Here is a 16,141-nt window from a genome sequence, read left to right as displayed (position 1 = left end):
TGCAAACCTCAATGTAGCGGATGTTTACCCCAGTTGCTTGGTGTTGGGAGAGAAATAGATTTACGTAATTACCTTCCTCTGCAAAATCTCTAAAGACTGTCTTTTCAAACTCATTTAAGGGTACCACTGTCGGAGGAGAAAGAGACCGGATGTGGGAGCACGCGGCCTGACTGCAGATCGTGGAACCTCAGCGACGGAGGCCAAGGCGAGACCACAACAGTAAGGAGTCGCAGGACGAGGCACTGTTTCCGACAAAACTAAAGGAAAGGGCTGACCTGAGGCCCCTGCTCTATGATCGACGTGTGCCGAAAAGTCCCCGCTCTCTGAACCTGGTTATGGACCCGCCTGTCAAAATTTTCCGTCCCCCTGATCTGTTCCCGACTTGGCCCTGCTCCATCCCCGCCTCCTCCGACCTACCATAAGGACTACTCACACACACCCCCCTTCCACCTGAACTTTCAAAATCCTCTAAATCCTACTGAACCATCCAGAGAAGGGTATTTCCTGCAACTAAAGGGAGGGAGCTCCGACTAAGTAGACCACAAACTATGTTAATCTCAGAACGGTGACCTAAACTCCACCAAGGGTCGCTCCAAAGAGAAGATGAACGAAGTACGTGGTTCTACCCGCTGCTGAGCGCCTCGACGATGATGGAAGCAACAGGAAATACCCACCACAGAGACCCAAGAAACAAACAGACTCCACAACTCAAAGACAATTGCACTTTCCATCGCAATCCTTTTCTGCCTCCTAATAACTATGCTCTGAGTTATGGAAAAAAAATGTACGTGCTCCGAAACCATAACGCATTCTCCCATGAGGTCTGGCGAAACAAAAATGTACCCCCGCCCGCAGACCTCCAACGACTCAATCCACATGAACATTCCTGTTGACAGAACGAATTGTAATACAGGTGCTTAACAGTGCCAACAGAAGACGACAAAGAATGCTGAGAACTCACTAATGCTGGTCCATGACCATAAGACACTGAGAACTCTGATTATTATTTTTATTATATCTCATTTCTCTCCCAACCACCATTGAATTTGACTATGCTCCCACCGAGTACAAAAAGGGCTTACTTATATGATAACTTACCAGTTCCTATTTCGAATGACTATAAGCATCTATGATCTGTACCCAACGCCCTCGCTACATAATTCTAGTCTGATATTGCATTACTATGACTTTTTCTGCAACAAGCTTAACGATGAACCCGCCTACTAGATGACAAGATTTTCAAATGTGATGTTTATAATGTGATATTTATGTACAGTTCCTTTGCCTAGGTCTCCATCCCCTTACTTATGACCACCGCAGTAGAGATAGATAGGAAATAGGCCAGCAAGATGTCTTGGAAATGTTAAAGGGAGGACTGTGGAAAATCGTTACGGTTTGGTGAACATCGTCTGCGCCATCTTGCCTTTTTTCCCGATGCCACACTTTTTGTCATACGTTCCCACCATTTTAGCTGTTTTTGATCAGAACCGCTCTCTGCACGTCCCTGACCCCCAACCCGGTTCTTCACCCTCGCCAGCGCCCCCATGTACTAGTCACCCCCGCCCTCACATACCTTGCGCATAAGCGGCAGCCATTTTAAGCACCATGGCCTCCCTGTCCCTCGCTGATAGCCAGCGCGTCTCACTCTCTCTTAACCTCACAGGCATCCCCCGCACGCTGACAAACCCCCTCGCTCTCACATGCCTTGGGTCATAAACCCCTCTTCAGCGCAGATCTGCCTCAGAATCCCATCCTGTTCCCAGCGCGACACCTCCCTTCATTCCTTCCATAGTCTCAGGCCCTTTGATGCAAACCCCCCTTTTCCTGTGTGCCCGTCTGTCTTCCTTGTTCCCAAGCCACCACCTGGCCCTGCGGATACTGTTTATTACCCCGTACAGTAGGAAACCTCCCCTCCCCATCAAAAGACCCTCGAGCCGATCAAAAGCCCCCCACTCTATGAGATCCGATCAAACTCCACACATTCCGTGAATCGGCGGAATGTCCAGCTGCGCGATAATCATCACCTGTTGTGACCGGGGTGGGGAATTCAACTGTAAATGTATGTGGGAACGGGCCTGAAGGGGAGATTCCGAGGATGTTCTTTCACATATCAAAGTGTTGCAAGAATGTGTTACGTGCAATAAAGATCATAAACCTGTGTATAAGAGGCCAGGCCTCAGAGATGCGGTTAGAGCACCTCGTGACGATACTTGCTGTCCGAATTGATGTGTTCTCCTCCGGAGAGAATAAACCCTCGTTTCCTGCCTTTCAGTCTCCAGCGCCTGCTTCTTCATTGATTAATATTGGTGGGTCATTGAGGCGACACCGCCGGGCAACACTAAAGGGTCTTTGGTCACTGGTTGTCTTTGCACCCTTTTACAAGGACAAGTGGTAAAAGCTTCATGGAGAATATAGGGGGATAGTAATCCAAGGGGGAGCCAGAACTGACTTTATTTAGTAGGTTTAGAAAAATCTCCTCCGAAATCAGGGGGATTCGATCAAGACAGAGATGGCTCAGGTCAGTGTTAGAATCCTGAGTAAGACAAGCCATAGAAGAGATACTGGCCTTGATGATGGCTATTTTCTCTAGGAAATGTAAATAGAGAGAATCACATAGCATCTGTGAAGGAACGGGTTTTGGCGTAACTCTGTATGGCTTAGAGAGTTGGTCGACTATGGAAAAAAATCTCTTTGGATTTCTTTGATTCGTTGACGATTTTTTGCGAGAAATAGTTAGCCTTGGTTTGAGTAATCACTTTTTTATATTCTTTCATCAAGACTAAGTAAGAGGCTTTTTTGTCTGGGAGGTAATGACAGCGCCATCGGCGTTCTGCTTGTCTAAGTTCGAGTTTCTTTATTTTTAGATCATCCAAGAACCACCGTTGAGCGTCGTGGGGTCTCATAATCTTAGTTTTTTTGAGGGGGGCAACACAGTTGCTGGCCGACTCCAGCCATAATTGGATGCTCTCAGCGTGAGTCTGAAAAACGTCTAGTGTAGAAGGGGACGTGCTCACTAGAAGTGACCGAAAATGGTCCATATCTGCTCGTCTCCAGTTTCTGGACATTTGATTCTGTTATTTATTTATTTATTTATACATGAATTAGTCGTTAGAGAGTCATGATTTACACAAAAAAATTAAAAATGAGTAACAGTTCATACATAAAGATGCCATTAACCATGCAGTACAATAGATGCAAATGGAACTGCTAGGAAAAGCAATTAATGCGGAACTGCCAAGAAATTTCGTTTGTATATGCAAAATTTATTTTCAATTTATTTTCAATAAAAATATTTTGAAAGAAAAAAAGAAAAAAAAGAAAACAAACCATCAGACAGCAGACTCTAGATGATTAGTGATATTGCCCCAAATTTGTTGACCAAGCTTCTTTTTTCTATGCTCCTTAAGGGCATACAGACTATGCTCCATATTATGTACTGCAAAAAAACGTTCCCTCCATAATTCGAAAGAAGGCGGTTCCTGCTGTAGCCACCAAGATGCTAAAGAAGCCGGTATACAGCTGTAACTAAAAATATTAGCTTTACATGTTGTTGTAATAAATCTGGTACTGCCGGCCCCAATTCTGCACCTAACAGTATCTGCATAGCGCTTAATTGAACTGGAAAACCCAAAACGGCTGTTAAATAATTCTCTATCTGTGATAGTAAAGATATTAACTGCGGGCACCCAAAAAAAAAAATGAAGGTCGTCCGCAGATATGTATCCACACCGAAAACATTTCCCAATAATATCTCCCTGCCATTTAGAAATCTTGTTGGGTGTATAATATAAATTAAAAATGGATTTATAATGCTGTGCAGATAATTTTGCTGAGAGGAATACATTTGTGGCCATCTCCAAAGAAATTTATATCCGTATATCCTGCCTCCCAAGTTTATTCCCCCATTTAACATTTTGTTGCTCTAAATCATTCGCCTTAGTATAAATGGCCATATAACACTCCTATTTTTGCAGCTTTTATAATGTCTTCTATCAGGGGGTTAGCTTGTAGGTTTCTTGCTTTCTGAGATAAAAAATTCCTAATTTGCAAATACTTCACAAAATTCTCCCTGGGAAGCTGGTATTGCTCACGGAGTTGCTCAAAAGATTTTAGACATCCATCGCTAAAAAAATCCCCCACCAGCCTTAATCCTTTTTGCCACCATACATACACCACCCGATCCCATAAATCAATTGGCAGGAATATAGGAGATGTCAATGGTGTGTACCAAGAAATTTTCTCTATTCCAAACATTCTCCTTAGTGTTCTCCAAATCTTATATGCAGCCAGCAGAACCTTAAAACGTGTGCGTTTATAATAACTCCATTCCTGATACAGTAACAGACAGTTTTTAGCCTTCACATCCAATAGCATCAGATAAATTGACGGGCACTCTGCCACATTCGAAGGACCTACGCCTGTTATCAAGACATTCATGCATTGAAGCATGCAGGCATAATAATAAAGAGTAAAATCTGGTACTGACCAGCCTCCTAAGTTTCTTGGTAGGATCATGTAGCGCCCGGCACGGCGGGCCTTACCCCCAGCCCACATAAAACGCATACAAAGAGCCTGGAGTTGTGTTAAGATGGTTGTAGCAATTTCTAAAGGGACACACCTGAAAAAATATAGTATTTGTGGCAATATCATCATTTTTAGTAGACTGCATCGCTCTACTAACGAAAGATGAAGACATTCCGCCTGATCCAACTGTTTCCGCACCCCTGATGTTAAATCCTCCCAGTTGGTCTTGACCAGGGCCGTTGGAGAGACCCTTAACTTAATCCCCAGATAAGTGACTTCTTCACAAACCCGTGGATCGGAGTACTTTTGCAGGTTGGCACACAGTAACTGGGTTTTGGAAGCATTCAATTTATAGCCAGCAACTACACCAAAGTTTGGGGCAATAGATTCGATCTCCTCCATTGCAGTTGTAGGACATGGCGTAACAATTGCCACGTCGTCCGCATATGCTAGGACCTTAAATTGATAATTTTGCATCACCACCGGGGGAATCCTAGAACAAGCTTCCAACATTCTGAAAAAGGGCTCGATGTACAATGAAAATAAAAGAGGAGAGCAGGGGCATCCCTGCCTGATACCCCTCTGTATTTGTACTAAATCAGACACGAGTCCCATGGTGCTGATACGGGCCGTGGGTCGCAAATACAGTGTCTGAAGTGATTTTATGAATTCGGGGGCAAACCCCCTTCGCTTTATTACGTCCCATAAAAAGCACCATGAGACCCGGTCAAAAGCCTTTTCGGCATCTAGTAAAATTAAACATAATGGCTCCTGAGTAACATTGACAAAATCAAATAAAGTGATCACCCGGCGAACATGATCCGCCGTTCCTCGGTGCAGGATAAACCCATGCTGTATAGTGGAAACTAAATTAGTGATCACTCCAGACAACCTATTTGCAAGGATCGTCGAATACATTTTCCCATCCGCGTTTAAAAGCAAAATAGGGCGGTAGGACCCAGTCAAGTTCGTAGGTTTTCCTTTTTTGTGAAAGACCACAATACATGCCTCACTCCAGCTCCCTGGAGGCGCCCCTTTCTGGGCATTTCTCATTGTCACTAAGAGTTCTGTTTTTAAAACAGAAAAAAAAGTCTTATAAATTTCCAAGGGTAACTTATCTGGGCCTGCCGCCTTTCCCCTGGCTAAGCCATTAACTGCCAATTCTAGTTCTTCTGCCGTAATAGATGCCTCTAGACTTTCTCTTTCATCTTCAGATAGATCTACCATACAATATCGCCCGATAAGAATGGTAGCCCTATCAATGTCATACTCATCTCCTTTATACAATGATTCATAAAATTGCCTAAACACCTCTAATATTCCAGTTTCATTATCTACTAAGTTTCCTCTTAATTCTACTATATTATCTATCCGCTGTGCTGCTTCCCTTGACCTTAGTTTCTGGGCAAGACATCCACCACTTGCCTCCCCGTACTCATATTGGATTTGTTGTTTAATAAAGAAAATGTTTGCGCTTTCCTGCGACCATTTAAGGTTTATCCTTGCTTTAAGTCTAGCTACTGCCGTCATCTGATCAGTTATATCCGCCCCCAACCGTATACCCTGCGCTAATGATTCCTCAGCCTTTGTTAATTCTTGATAAAGCTCTTGAAGTTTTATTGCCTGTTGTTTTTGATTGTATAAACCAAAGCTCAGGGCCTCCCCCCTGAATGCCGCATTAAAGCAATCCCAGACATTGCCCACACTGCTTGTCCCCCGATTAATATTAAAAAATGTTTCAATCCACTGTTTCATGTATTCAGTGAATTGTTGTTCTAATAATAACTTGCGATCAAAAGAATATGCCCTTGGTCTTTTAGAGGTTACTATATCCGTTATAGAAAGAACCACTGGTCCATGATCGGACGTGATTCTAGGATAGACTTTGATAACGGCTGATTTCAACAATGACTGAGGAATAAAAAAATAATCAAGTCGAACTAACTTACGTTGGGGGAAGGAAAAGAACGTGTACCCAGGAGCCGTTCCCCTTAAGAAGGCCCATGCATCCACCAACCCATGTACCATAATTAATGCCTGCAATGCCTTGAACAAACGTGGCTTCCGACTGCTGTAGTTTTCATCTTTATTACATAGAATGTTCGGGGCTAAATTTATATTTAAGTCTCCACACAGAATCAGCGGTGTAGGCCAAGTAGCTAACTCAACATTTAAAAACTCCAAAGTTGATGCTTCATCAAGATTTGCTCCATAAACAACACAAACCGTAAAATTTACCATACCGACAACGCATTCTGCGATTGCCCATCTTCCTAAATCATCAACTAGAATTTTGCCGGTTTTCCCTATATGCTTCTTTCCCAAAATTGCCATTCCTCTCGATGAACCCGAGTACCTAGTACAGGTAATAAGATTGAATCCCAACTCTTCGAGCAATCAGCGTTTTGACCATACAATATGAGTCTCTTGGAGACAAATTATATCATATGGTGGTGTACATCCCACAGTAAAGTACAACAATTCATGTACAATGATGGTTGATGACCTATGTTTTCTCTTCCTAACCTAGCTGCTGCATTTTCATGCCCTGACAGTATGCTGTATGTCGTTCCATGCCTTGCAATGATAAAATAACAAGTGAAATCTGTACGACTTGCCCGTGGTATACAGCAAAACACACAAGATGATGGACGGAATGTTGCACAATGGCAAAACATACACTTCCTGTCACAGATCTGGGTTTAATCCATTGTTAATTTGCTCACCAAGCCACCCCAGTTCAGACATGGCCATATGCAAATCAGTCTTGCCCGTGATATACAGCGGAGTTGATTATGACACGTGTAACCCATAAGTATTTACTTATTGGCACTACCTTGGATGTTATAACAATTGCCTAGTTACTAAAGTGATTATTGATTTATGTAATTTTGGTCCATGTGTTTATATACAATATTTATTTATTTATTTAATATAAGTTTTATATAGCGCTAGCTAGACGCGGGGGTATCAGAGTGCTTTACATACGCAGGGGAACAAAAATTGCATTGCATAGCAGGATCTAGAGATGCATAACGAATATAAGCTAAACATCATAATTATGCATAAAGATATAAGCTAAACATTATAATTAGGCATACCATTACATCGCAGAATATAAAGGTACATGAGGATATAAGCAACACATTATAATTAGGCACACAGTGAAGGGTAGGGAGAAAGTTCAAGATGTTGAAACATTTCCATCACCATCTATCCCCAATAGACAAGTGAGCAGGGGGAAAACTAGGCTATTGAAGTCTAGGTTTGTTGACTTGGACAGTAGAGGATTTCTTGAGGAGGAGTTTCAGGTCCCTTTTGAAGCAGGGGAAGCAGGGGTTGCATCTGAGGTCAATCTGGAGGTAGTTCCATATCCTGGGTACATTACCAGGGGACTGGGTGGTTACTTTTTCAATTTTGGAGGGATGAGAAGGAGTGAGTTAGAGCTTCTCAGGGATCTGGATCTTCCAGCTGTTAGATCTGGCGGTCTCTAGTTGGCAATGGTATTCACCTTTGTCCAAATTGGGACCCTTACTTCTAAGTCAGAATAAGGGGGTTACACTCCTTAATAACCCCTGCTCACCCCCTTGGTAGCTTGGTACGAGTAGACAGGCTTATCTCAGAGACAGTGTGTTAAGAATTTGTGAATATACACAATAATACAGTGATAACACTACAGATGGACACAACACAGGTTTTATCAAAATTTGCATTCTTTATATAAACTTAAACACAAGACCACAAAAGACAAAAATCCACAATACTACATTTAAGATGACTTAAAAGATGATTAAAGTCTCTTAATTTAAGTTGTTGGTAAATGCGACAAAGTTCTCAACAAAGTACCTGGATGCGTAAAGCAAAGTGAACAAAAGGCTCGCAAAAAGGAGATGCGTCGGTTCCGTGACCCTGGGGAACGGTTGCGTCCTTCCTCAATGCTTGCGCAGAGTAGGGGACTCGTCGTGAGCCTTACCGGTGCGGAGGTGATGCATAGATTCTCGGCTTGCGGGCCCGTTGTGGTGCGCAAGATGGCGCCTTGATGCGATGCGATGATCTGGTTGCGATGCGAGAAGATGGCGCCCTTGATGCACCGATGCAATGACGATGCGATGATGCCCTGGCACCCTTGCAGGGTCCCAATACTTATACCCCAAAATCCTGTGTTCTCTGAAGGCAGATAGGCCTCTGCCTAGTTCAAACCAGTTCCTGAGCACTTTGTTTACAAGACTCTCTTCTTCCTTTCACTGTGCAGGGCAGAGACATCAGACGCCCCACAGGAGGTGGAGCCAGCACAGGGGAGGGAAGATACAGCTCTGGAGCACTCTGTTGACATGATTCCTCCTCTCCTTTCACAGTGCAGGGCAGAGACATCAGGCAAGCCACAGAAGGTGGAGCCAGCATTGTAGAGGGAAGGCCCAGCCCTATTCAGGACCCAGGTGCAACTCCTCCCTCCCATCTAGATGCAGACCTCTCTATTTACCACTGGGCTGTCCCAGCCTGTCTCCTGGAATCCCCCAGCCCTGTCACTCACAAACCCAGACAAGGAATACACAACCCAGCAGAGGCAGGCTCAAATGGTTAGGCAAGCAAATACCTACTTTCTAAAAGTGGTATTTGCAAACACAGAATATTAAAATAAACTTCTCTAAAAGATGTATTTTATTATTCTGAGTTCAGGCATACTAAATTCGAATTTCTACCATGTTCCCTGAGTCAGTGAGGATTATAAGAAGGTAATAATCTAACTGCCCATTCTGGCCTATGAGAACAGGTAGCCTTCAATAGTAAAACATGAAAATGGCTGTAATTCACTATTAGAACATGCTACACACATCAGAGCATGTCCTACCTTATACTTACAATGCACCCTGCCCTTGGGCCTACCATAGGGGTGTCTAATATGAAGCAAAGGGAAGGTTTAGCCACTGGCAAGTGGGTGCACTTGGCCAAGTCGACATGGCAGTGCTAGACTGCACATAGGCCTTGCAATGGCAGGCCTGAGACTGACTTTACAAGCTGCTTCTGTGGGTGGCACAACCAGTGCTGCAAGCCCACCAGCAGCATTTGGTTTACAAGCCCTGGGCACACATGGTGCACTGTACTAGGGGCTGACAGGTAAATCAAATAACCCCATCATGGAATAACCAATTAGTACATAATTTTAACATAGGGAGCACTTGCACTGTGGCACTGATTAGCAGTGGCACAGTGCTCAAAGCATAAATCCAGCAAAAACATATCAAAACAGAAGAGGCAATCCGTCACAAATGGAAGGGAGGCTCATGTCAACGATGCCAGGACTAACACCAGCTTTAACCAATGTGCTGTTTAGGTAGTTGGGGGAATGTAAGTGAAGGGTTTTGTGTGTGATACAGGCCAATTTGTAGGTACATCTGCCTTCAATGGGCAGCCAGTTGAGGAAGCAGAGGGTTGGTGTGATGTGTTCAAACCTCTTTACCCCAGTTATGAGTCGAGCTGCCATGTTAAGAACTGAACTTAGTGGGGCTAGGTGAGCTTTCGGCATCCGTGTAAGGATGGTGTTTCCGTAGTCTAGTTTGGAGAGGACTAGGGATTGAACAATAGTCTTGAAATCATCCTGGGGAATGAAAGGCTTAATTTTCTTCAGGTGTTTTAGTGAGTAAAGTGCACTTTTTGTAGAATTTTTGATGTGGTCCTTCATTGATAAGCTCTTGTCTAGGGTAATGCCTAGTGACTTAACCGAGTCAGAAAGGGCGAGAGAGCAGTTTAGGGCATCCAGGTTCTTGAGCCAGTCTTGGATAGGAAAGTGGTTATTTTTTGTAGCGAACAGTATTCATTCCGTTTTGTCTGGGTTCAGTTTTAAGTGGTTTGCGTTAAACCAGAATTGGATTCTGGCTAGTGTGACTTTGAGGTGTCTGATGTCACTGAGTGATTTGATTTACTAGTAGAGTTGAGTGTCGTCTCCATATTGGTGATATTTAACTCCTGCTTGTTTCAGAATGATTGTAAGGGGTTTCATGAAGAGATTGAAGAGGGCTGGGGAGAGGATCAAGCCATGAGGGACCCCAAGTGTGACTCATTTTGGCTTAGAGAGACAAGAGTTGATTTTAATTTGTTGCGGGCGGTGCTGAAGGTAGGAAGCAAACCATTTTAGTACTATGCCGTTAATGCCAGAATGGCCCTTCAAAGTCTCAAGTAAGGCTGGATGATTTATTGTGTCGAAAGCAGCAGATAGGTCAATAAGGATGAGAAGACAGGCTTCACCATCATCTAAGGCACCATGGATAACGTCTGAGATATTGAGCAGGGCTGTTTCGGTGCTAAATCCTTTCCGGAATCCCAATCGAAAGGTGAGGGAGGTAGTTGAATTCATCAATAAATGTTTGTTAAGTTGTTGGAGAACGCACTTCGCCAGGGTTTTGGCAAGGACCAGAAGGTTGGAGAGAGGTCTGAGGTTGTTAAGATCGTTAAGGTCGGACCCTGTTTTTTTGAGTATGGGTGTGATTTGCCTAATTGAAGGAATTCTGGGACACAGCCTGATGTGAGAGAGGAGTTGATGATTTTTGTTCAGGTAGGGGTAATGATGTAGTTGAGTTTTTGTACTATTGTGGCTGGGAGAGGGTCTATAGTGTGGGAGGTAGGCTTTAAGCTCGCAACTATATTGAAGACCTTGTTTTCTGACACAAGATCAAAGGCCGACCAGTTTGCATAATTTTTTAATTGGTAGCAGACCTGGTTGTCCTTGGTATGAAAAGATCTGCTTGGTCGAGGCTGAGTATAGATGGGCAGGTTAAGTTTGAAGGTGTGTTGGAGGCTTGGATGAAGGATTGATCAATTTTTGTGACTTTGTATGTGAAGAAGCTGGCAATTTCTTCGCTTCGATACTTGGCCACTTTTATTTCGTGAGGGTATGCGCCGTTCATTTGCTTTTTGACAATGTTGAAGAGTTCCCAAGGTCTATATAAATATATGAGATATTTTGATGTAACCTGGTGTAGAGTCTCATTTGTGGTGTATCTATTGTGTCACTGCTGTGTGTGTGTGTGTGTTGAACAAATGCTTTACACATTGCCTGTAGCCTAAGCCTGTCTTCTCTGCCAAGCTACCAAAGGGATGAGCAGGGGTTATTGTGGGTGTGTTACTGCCTCACCCTGACTAGATTGTTGGGTTCTGCTTGGCTTAGGTGCACACCCTAGCCAACCAGAAACCCCATTTCTCACAAGGGGAAATCGGAGAGCACAGTCCCAGCAAACTCAACCACGTAGCACCAATATTCAAATGCTGGAGAATTAACATAGCTATGTACACAACATCAGTGGTCAAATCATAGCTAACAGACCACTTTCACACCTTTGACACTAATACAAACACAGTCACAGTCACATCCTCACAGGTACTTTGGGCAGCAGTAAAATCACGGTAGGAAACTTGATGATGTGAGACACTGCTGCAAGTAAATGTAAGACCAAGGCATCATAAATGTCGCTAAAGAAAGACACTAGAAGCATACCAGAAGTATATTATTTTCACTCAACACCAGAAAAGATGAAAATTAGAATGTAAAAAATGTACTTTAATAATACGTTTTCCCACAAAACCATACATATCTGGCTCACCTGCAATGGTGCTACTCTGAACAGGGAACTAAGAAAGGCTGACTGCCTCTTTGCTGCCCTATTTATACAGAGAGCATCTCAGTCAGTCATATACAACATTTATGAGGACTCCCATACCCTTGTTTCTCACCCCCAAAACAGAGTGCCATCCTTTGCCTCCTTGTATTAGCAGTTATAAAGTCCAGACTGTTGACAAGGGCGATGAGCAGAAGATACTCTCATACTAGGAGTAGGTATGAGATATACTACTGTTTATGATATGTATTTTTTTAGATTCACCAGTATTTTATCCTGACCGATTTTGCAGGTAGGACTTAGTTTTAACTTCCTGCACATAATTATATGAAGTACAGACTGCAGGGGATAATTTATTAACCAGTGTGACAGACCAGGACACATTATAGGCTCATCGCAAGACTGAAACATGTTAGCTTTACGTAACGATGATTGAAACATTATGTCCAAGTATATATTCACAAAATATTTTTGAATGCTCCTCGAGTACTCCCAAAATAAATATAAATTAGCAGACCTCTTACCCTGTCCCTGTAACAACTATGCAGTACAGTCAGATCTACACATTGTATTATTTTGCAAGACCTATGCAGAGGAAAGGAAAACATTCATACTCCCAATCCTGAGGTACCACAATTTTAGGCAGTGCCAGGTGGCCATGTACTTTTTAATAACTCTACCCGACCCATTTGTATGCTGTTCTGTTGCCTCCTTTTTGTGGGCTTGTCTTAGGAAGAGGGAAAAGGTGGGACGACATTTTAGTAGCAACAACGAATTAATTAATTTTAAATTCTGAACTGCTTTTTTCATAAACGTTTTCATATGAATTTACCCGGATCACTGCAACTGTTTAATTCTTATTTTATATGTGTATATATGTGTATATATTGTGTTGGAATTTTTAGATAACTTGTGCTTTTATGATCCATTTTCAAAAGATCGAATAAAGCTTTGTGACTGACTGACTGACTGACTGAGTACCCTCAAAATAAGAGAAATTTATTGGACATACACAATGTTGTATAGTTCCTAGGACCCCCCAGGACCTGCGCATTTTGTATGACCTAAACTGAGGGCTTGGTGGGCAGACAGACTCCTGACACCACCACAGGATGAGTCAGCTGTTAGACCAGCTAGCTCTAAAGTGCCACTACCAACCCCCTTTATTCAACAGTGGTGTATGTAGTTCCTGGCAACCACTAAACATGACAACCCTAATTCCTCAGGTATCGTGGAAAACAATACGGTATCATTCGCTCAGTCACTCGTGCTTACTTTTCTCAGAATACACATAGAATGATGACTCGAACAGTTTCAATATTTATTTATTGATCAAGCGTCATATTCCCTGCGACAATCAGAAGACAGGAGCAGACAAATGTGATCGCTAGCACAAATACTGTAAACAGTGGATACATTCCTACCATAGAGCTAATAAGATGAATAAAAGCAGATTATATAAAACAATAGCATTGGCGTACTCTAGCGATGTGTAGCCTACCTAAATGTACCTTGTCTAGATATATAGGTGAAGCATGTGCATGTAAGTGCAAGGATAGATCCTAATGGAGCCAAGAATCCCCTGGGGAAGTGCTAACCCCTCTCCTGATGGTTTATAATGAAGGACCCCGTCTCTGCGTCGAGGATGGCACCCCGCAAGGGGTCTCAGGTCTCTGCCTGTTGAAGGATCAGCCAGCAGAGTCTTGGTTCAGCTTGGAAGGAATTCTCCTCTGTTTTGTAAGGGGGAGTGAGGGTCTTTTATACTAAAGTGGTCACTCCAAGGTTTTCTTCTAGAATCGATATGTTTTGAAAACTTCACTGCGGAGGGTCTTGCCTCTTCTGTCGGAGGAGCACAGGAAGCTGACGGTGCAGGCCCTGATAGGTTCCAGGTTGGATTATGCCAACATTCTTTACCTGGGCCTACCAGAGTACCTGTTGCAGCGTCTCCAAGTTGCGCAGAATGCGGCTGCCAGGGCCATTTTTGGCCTAAACAGACGTACCAGCGCCTCGGGCCTGTTGTTGACTCCGCACTGGCTACCCATCCGTAAACGGATCGCCTTTAAGGCTATGACTCTGGCATACAAGGCTCTCCATGCTGTGGGAGCAGGGTATCTTCAAAAGAGAATGGCCTTTTACCATCCAGCTCGTTCTCTGAGATCAGAATCTTTGCTCTTGGCGGCTGTTCCTCGTGTTAAGAGAGCGCGCCTGGGGGGCCGCTCCTTCAGCCTGCTGGCTCCACAGATGTGGAATTCGCTTCCGCTCCCTCTCAGGGGGGGCTTCGAATCTGCTTGACTTTAGGAGAGGTCTTAAGACCTGGTTGTTCACTCAGTAGTCCCGCTAGCAGTCCCCTCTTTTTTTTGCCTGTGTGTTCTTTGCTTTTCTTAATGTGTTATGTTATTGTGAATCAGCTCTCCTTACCCAAAGCGCCGGGACACTCTTTTTGAGTATCCGTTGCGCTATACAAAAGAATAAATAACATAACATAACATAACATAACATAACATAACTAATCTATTGCTAATCCTTTTCTAAACAAAAATGATCATGCACAGCTGGCTGTTGGCCATGGAAGGAAAACCCATCACAATTCATATTTCATTATCAAACAGGAAGAGAAACCTAAAGCAAAGACTCACTTCAAAAAGAAGAAAGTAGCTGGATTAAAAATCAGACATGCCCAGGTCACTGAGGACTCTGCTTCTGAACGGGGAATGGGCTCTGACGATGCGAGACAGCACAGCAGTAGTAACAATAGCTAGCCAGAACCTGAAGGAATTTCTATTGACATCAGTATTGAATGAATACATCATGGTGGAACCCGCTGATACAAGAGTGAGTGTTCCACACCGTCTATACAAAATTAATCTAAAAAAAATTAAAGGTCTCTTTTGCGAAAATTGACATTTGGAACTCCCATTAAAAACGACTCCTACTCCACAGAGACACTACCCTATTAAAAATGAAGGGAAGAAACAGGTCAAAGAAATACTAGACCAACTAGAATGCCAAGGTGTAATTGAATCTTGCTCTGCGCTAATGAACAACCCTTTGTTTCCTGTCATGAAACCTGACAACATCTATCATTTGGTTTTAGATTACAGGCATTTGAACACATGCACAAAAAAATATGCAGTTCAGAACGCACATAGTGCCGCATTATTGAATGCGGTACAAAAGGGGGTGGTGATGGACGGAGCATCTGAATCAATCAAACACTCACACACCCACCCCCTTTTGTACCGCTTTTGGCCGCCATAAGTGTGGCAGGGTATGCTCAGACGTGAGTCCCTTGTTTACTTTGCCACTGGATTCAAGCAAGCCGGGCTGAAGACGTCTGGAATGCCAGAAACCGGTCCTCTGAAGCTTGTTTCCGGTCCAGGGAAGACATGGCTTGGCAGTTCGGGCTGGACTGTTCCCATGAGGCACAGGGTCAGACTGATTTGCATATAGCCATGTCTGAACTGAGGTGAACTGAGGTGGCAGAGTGGGCTAAAGAACGATGATGGATTAAACCCAGATCTTTTGACTGGGTGTGAGTGTTTGATTGATTCAGATGCTCCGTCCATCACCACCCCCTTTTGTACCGCATTATTGAATAACATTGTGCGGAAGAAATACAAAACAACACAGGATACTCTCAAATGGATTCTTCTGCCAAAATATAGCTCCCAAAAGCAGATATTTCACAGGATTTTCTGCATTCGTCACTAAGCGTCACTAAGCCTCAATTTTGTTGTCTCCCCCAAGGTTATAAGATCAGCTATTACAAACTTGCGATGAGAAGCCAGTGTTCTATGTAGATGACATTTCTTTGACGGGCGATGAATTACTTGAATACTTGTGGAGGGTGAACAACATAATTGTTGGTTTTGCCAATTCGGGCTACAAATGTAACTTAAAAAAATCTAATATTGCCCCCCATCTCAGCGTCCTATTTTTGTGATATGAGCTGTCAAGTGAAGGGAAAAGCCTGGTGCAAATTTCTTAGAAAAATGCACGCTAATCCA

The sequence above is a fragment of the Lissotriton vulgaris genome, chromosome 11, assembly GCF_964263255.1.
Source record: "Lissotriton vulgaris chromosome 11, aLisVul1.2, whole genome shotgun sequence".
Taxonomy (NCBI): domain Eukaryota; kingdom Metazoa; phylum Chordata; class Amphibia; order Caudata; family Salamandridae; genus Lissotriton; species Lissotriton vulgaris.
This window is presented reverse-complemented; position numbering follows the sequence as displayed.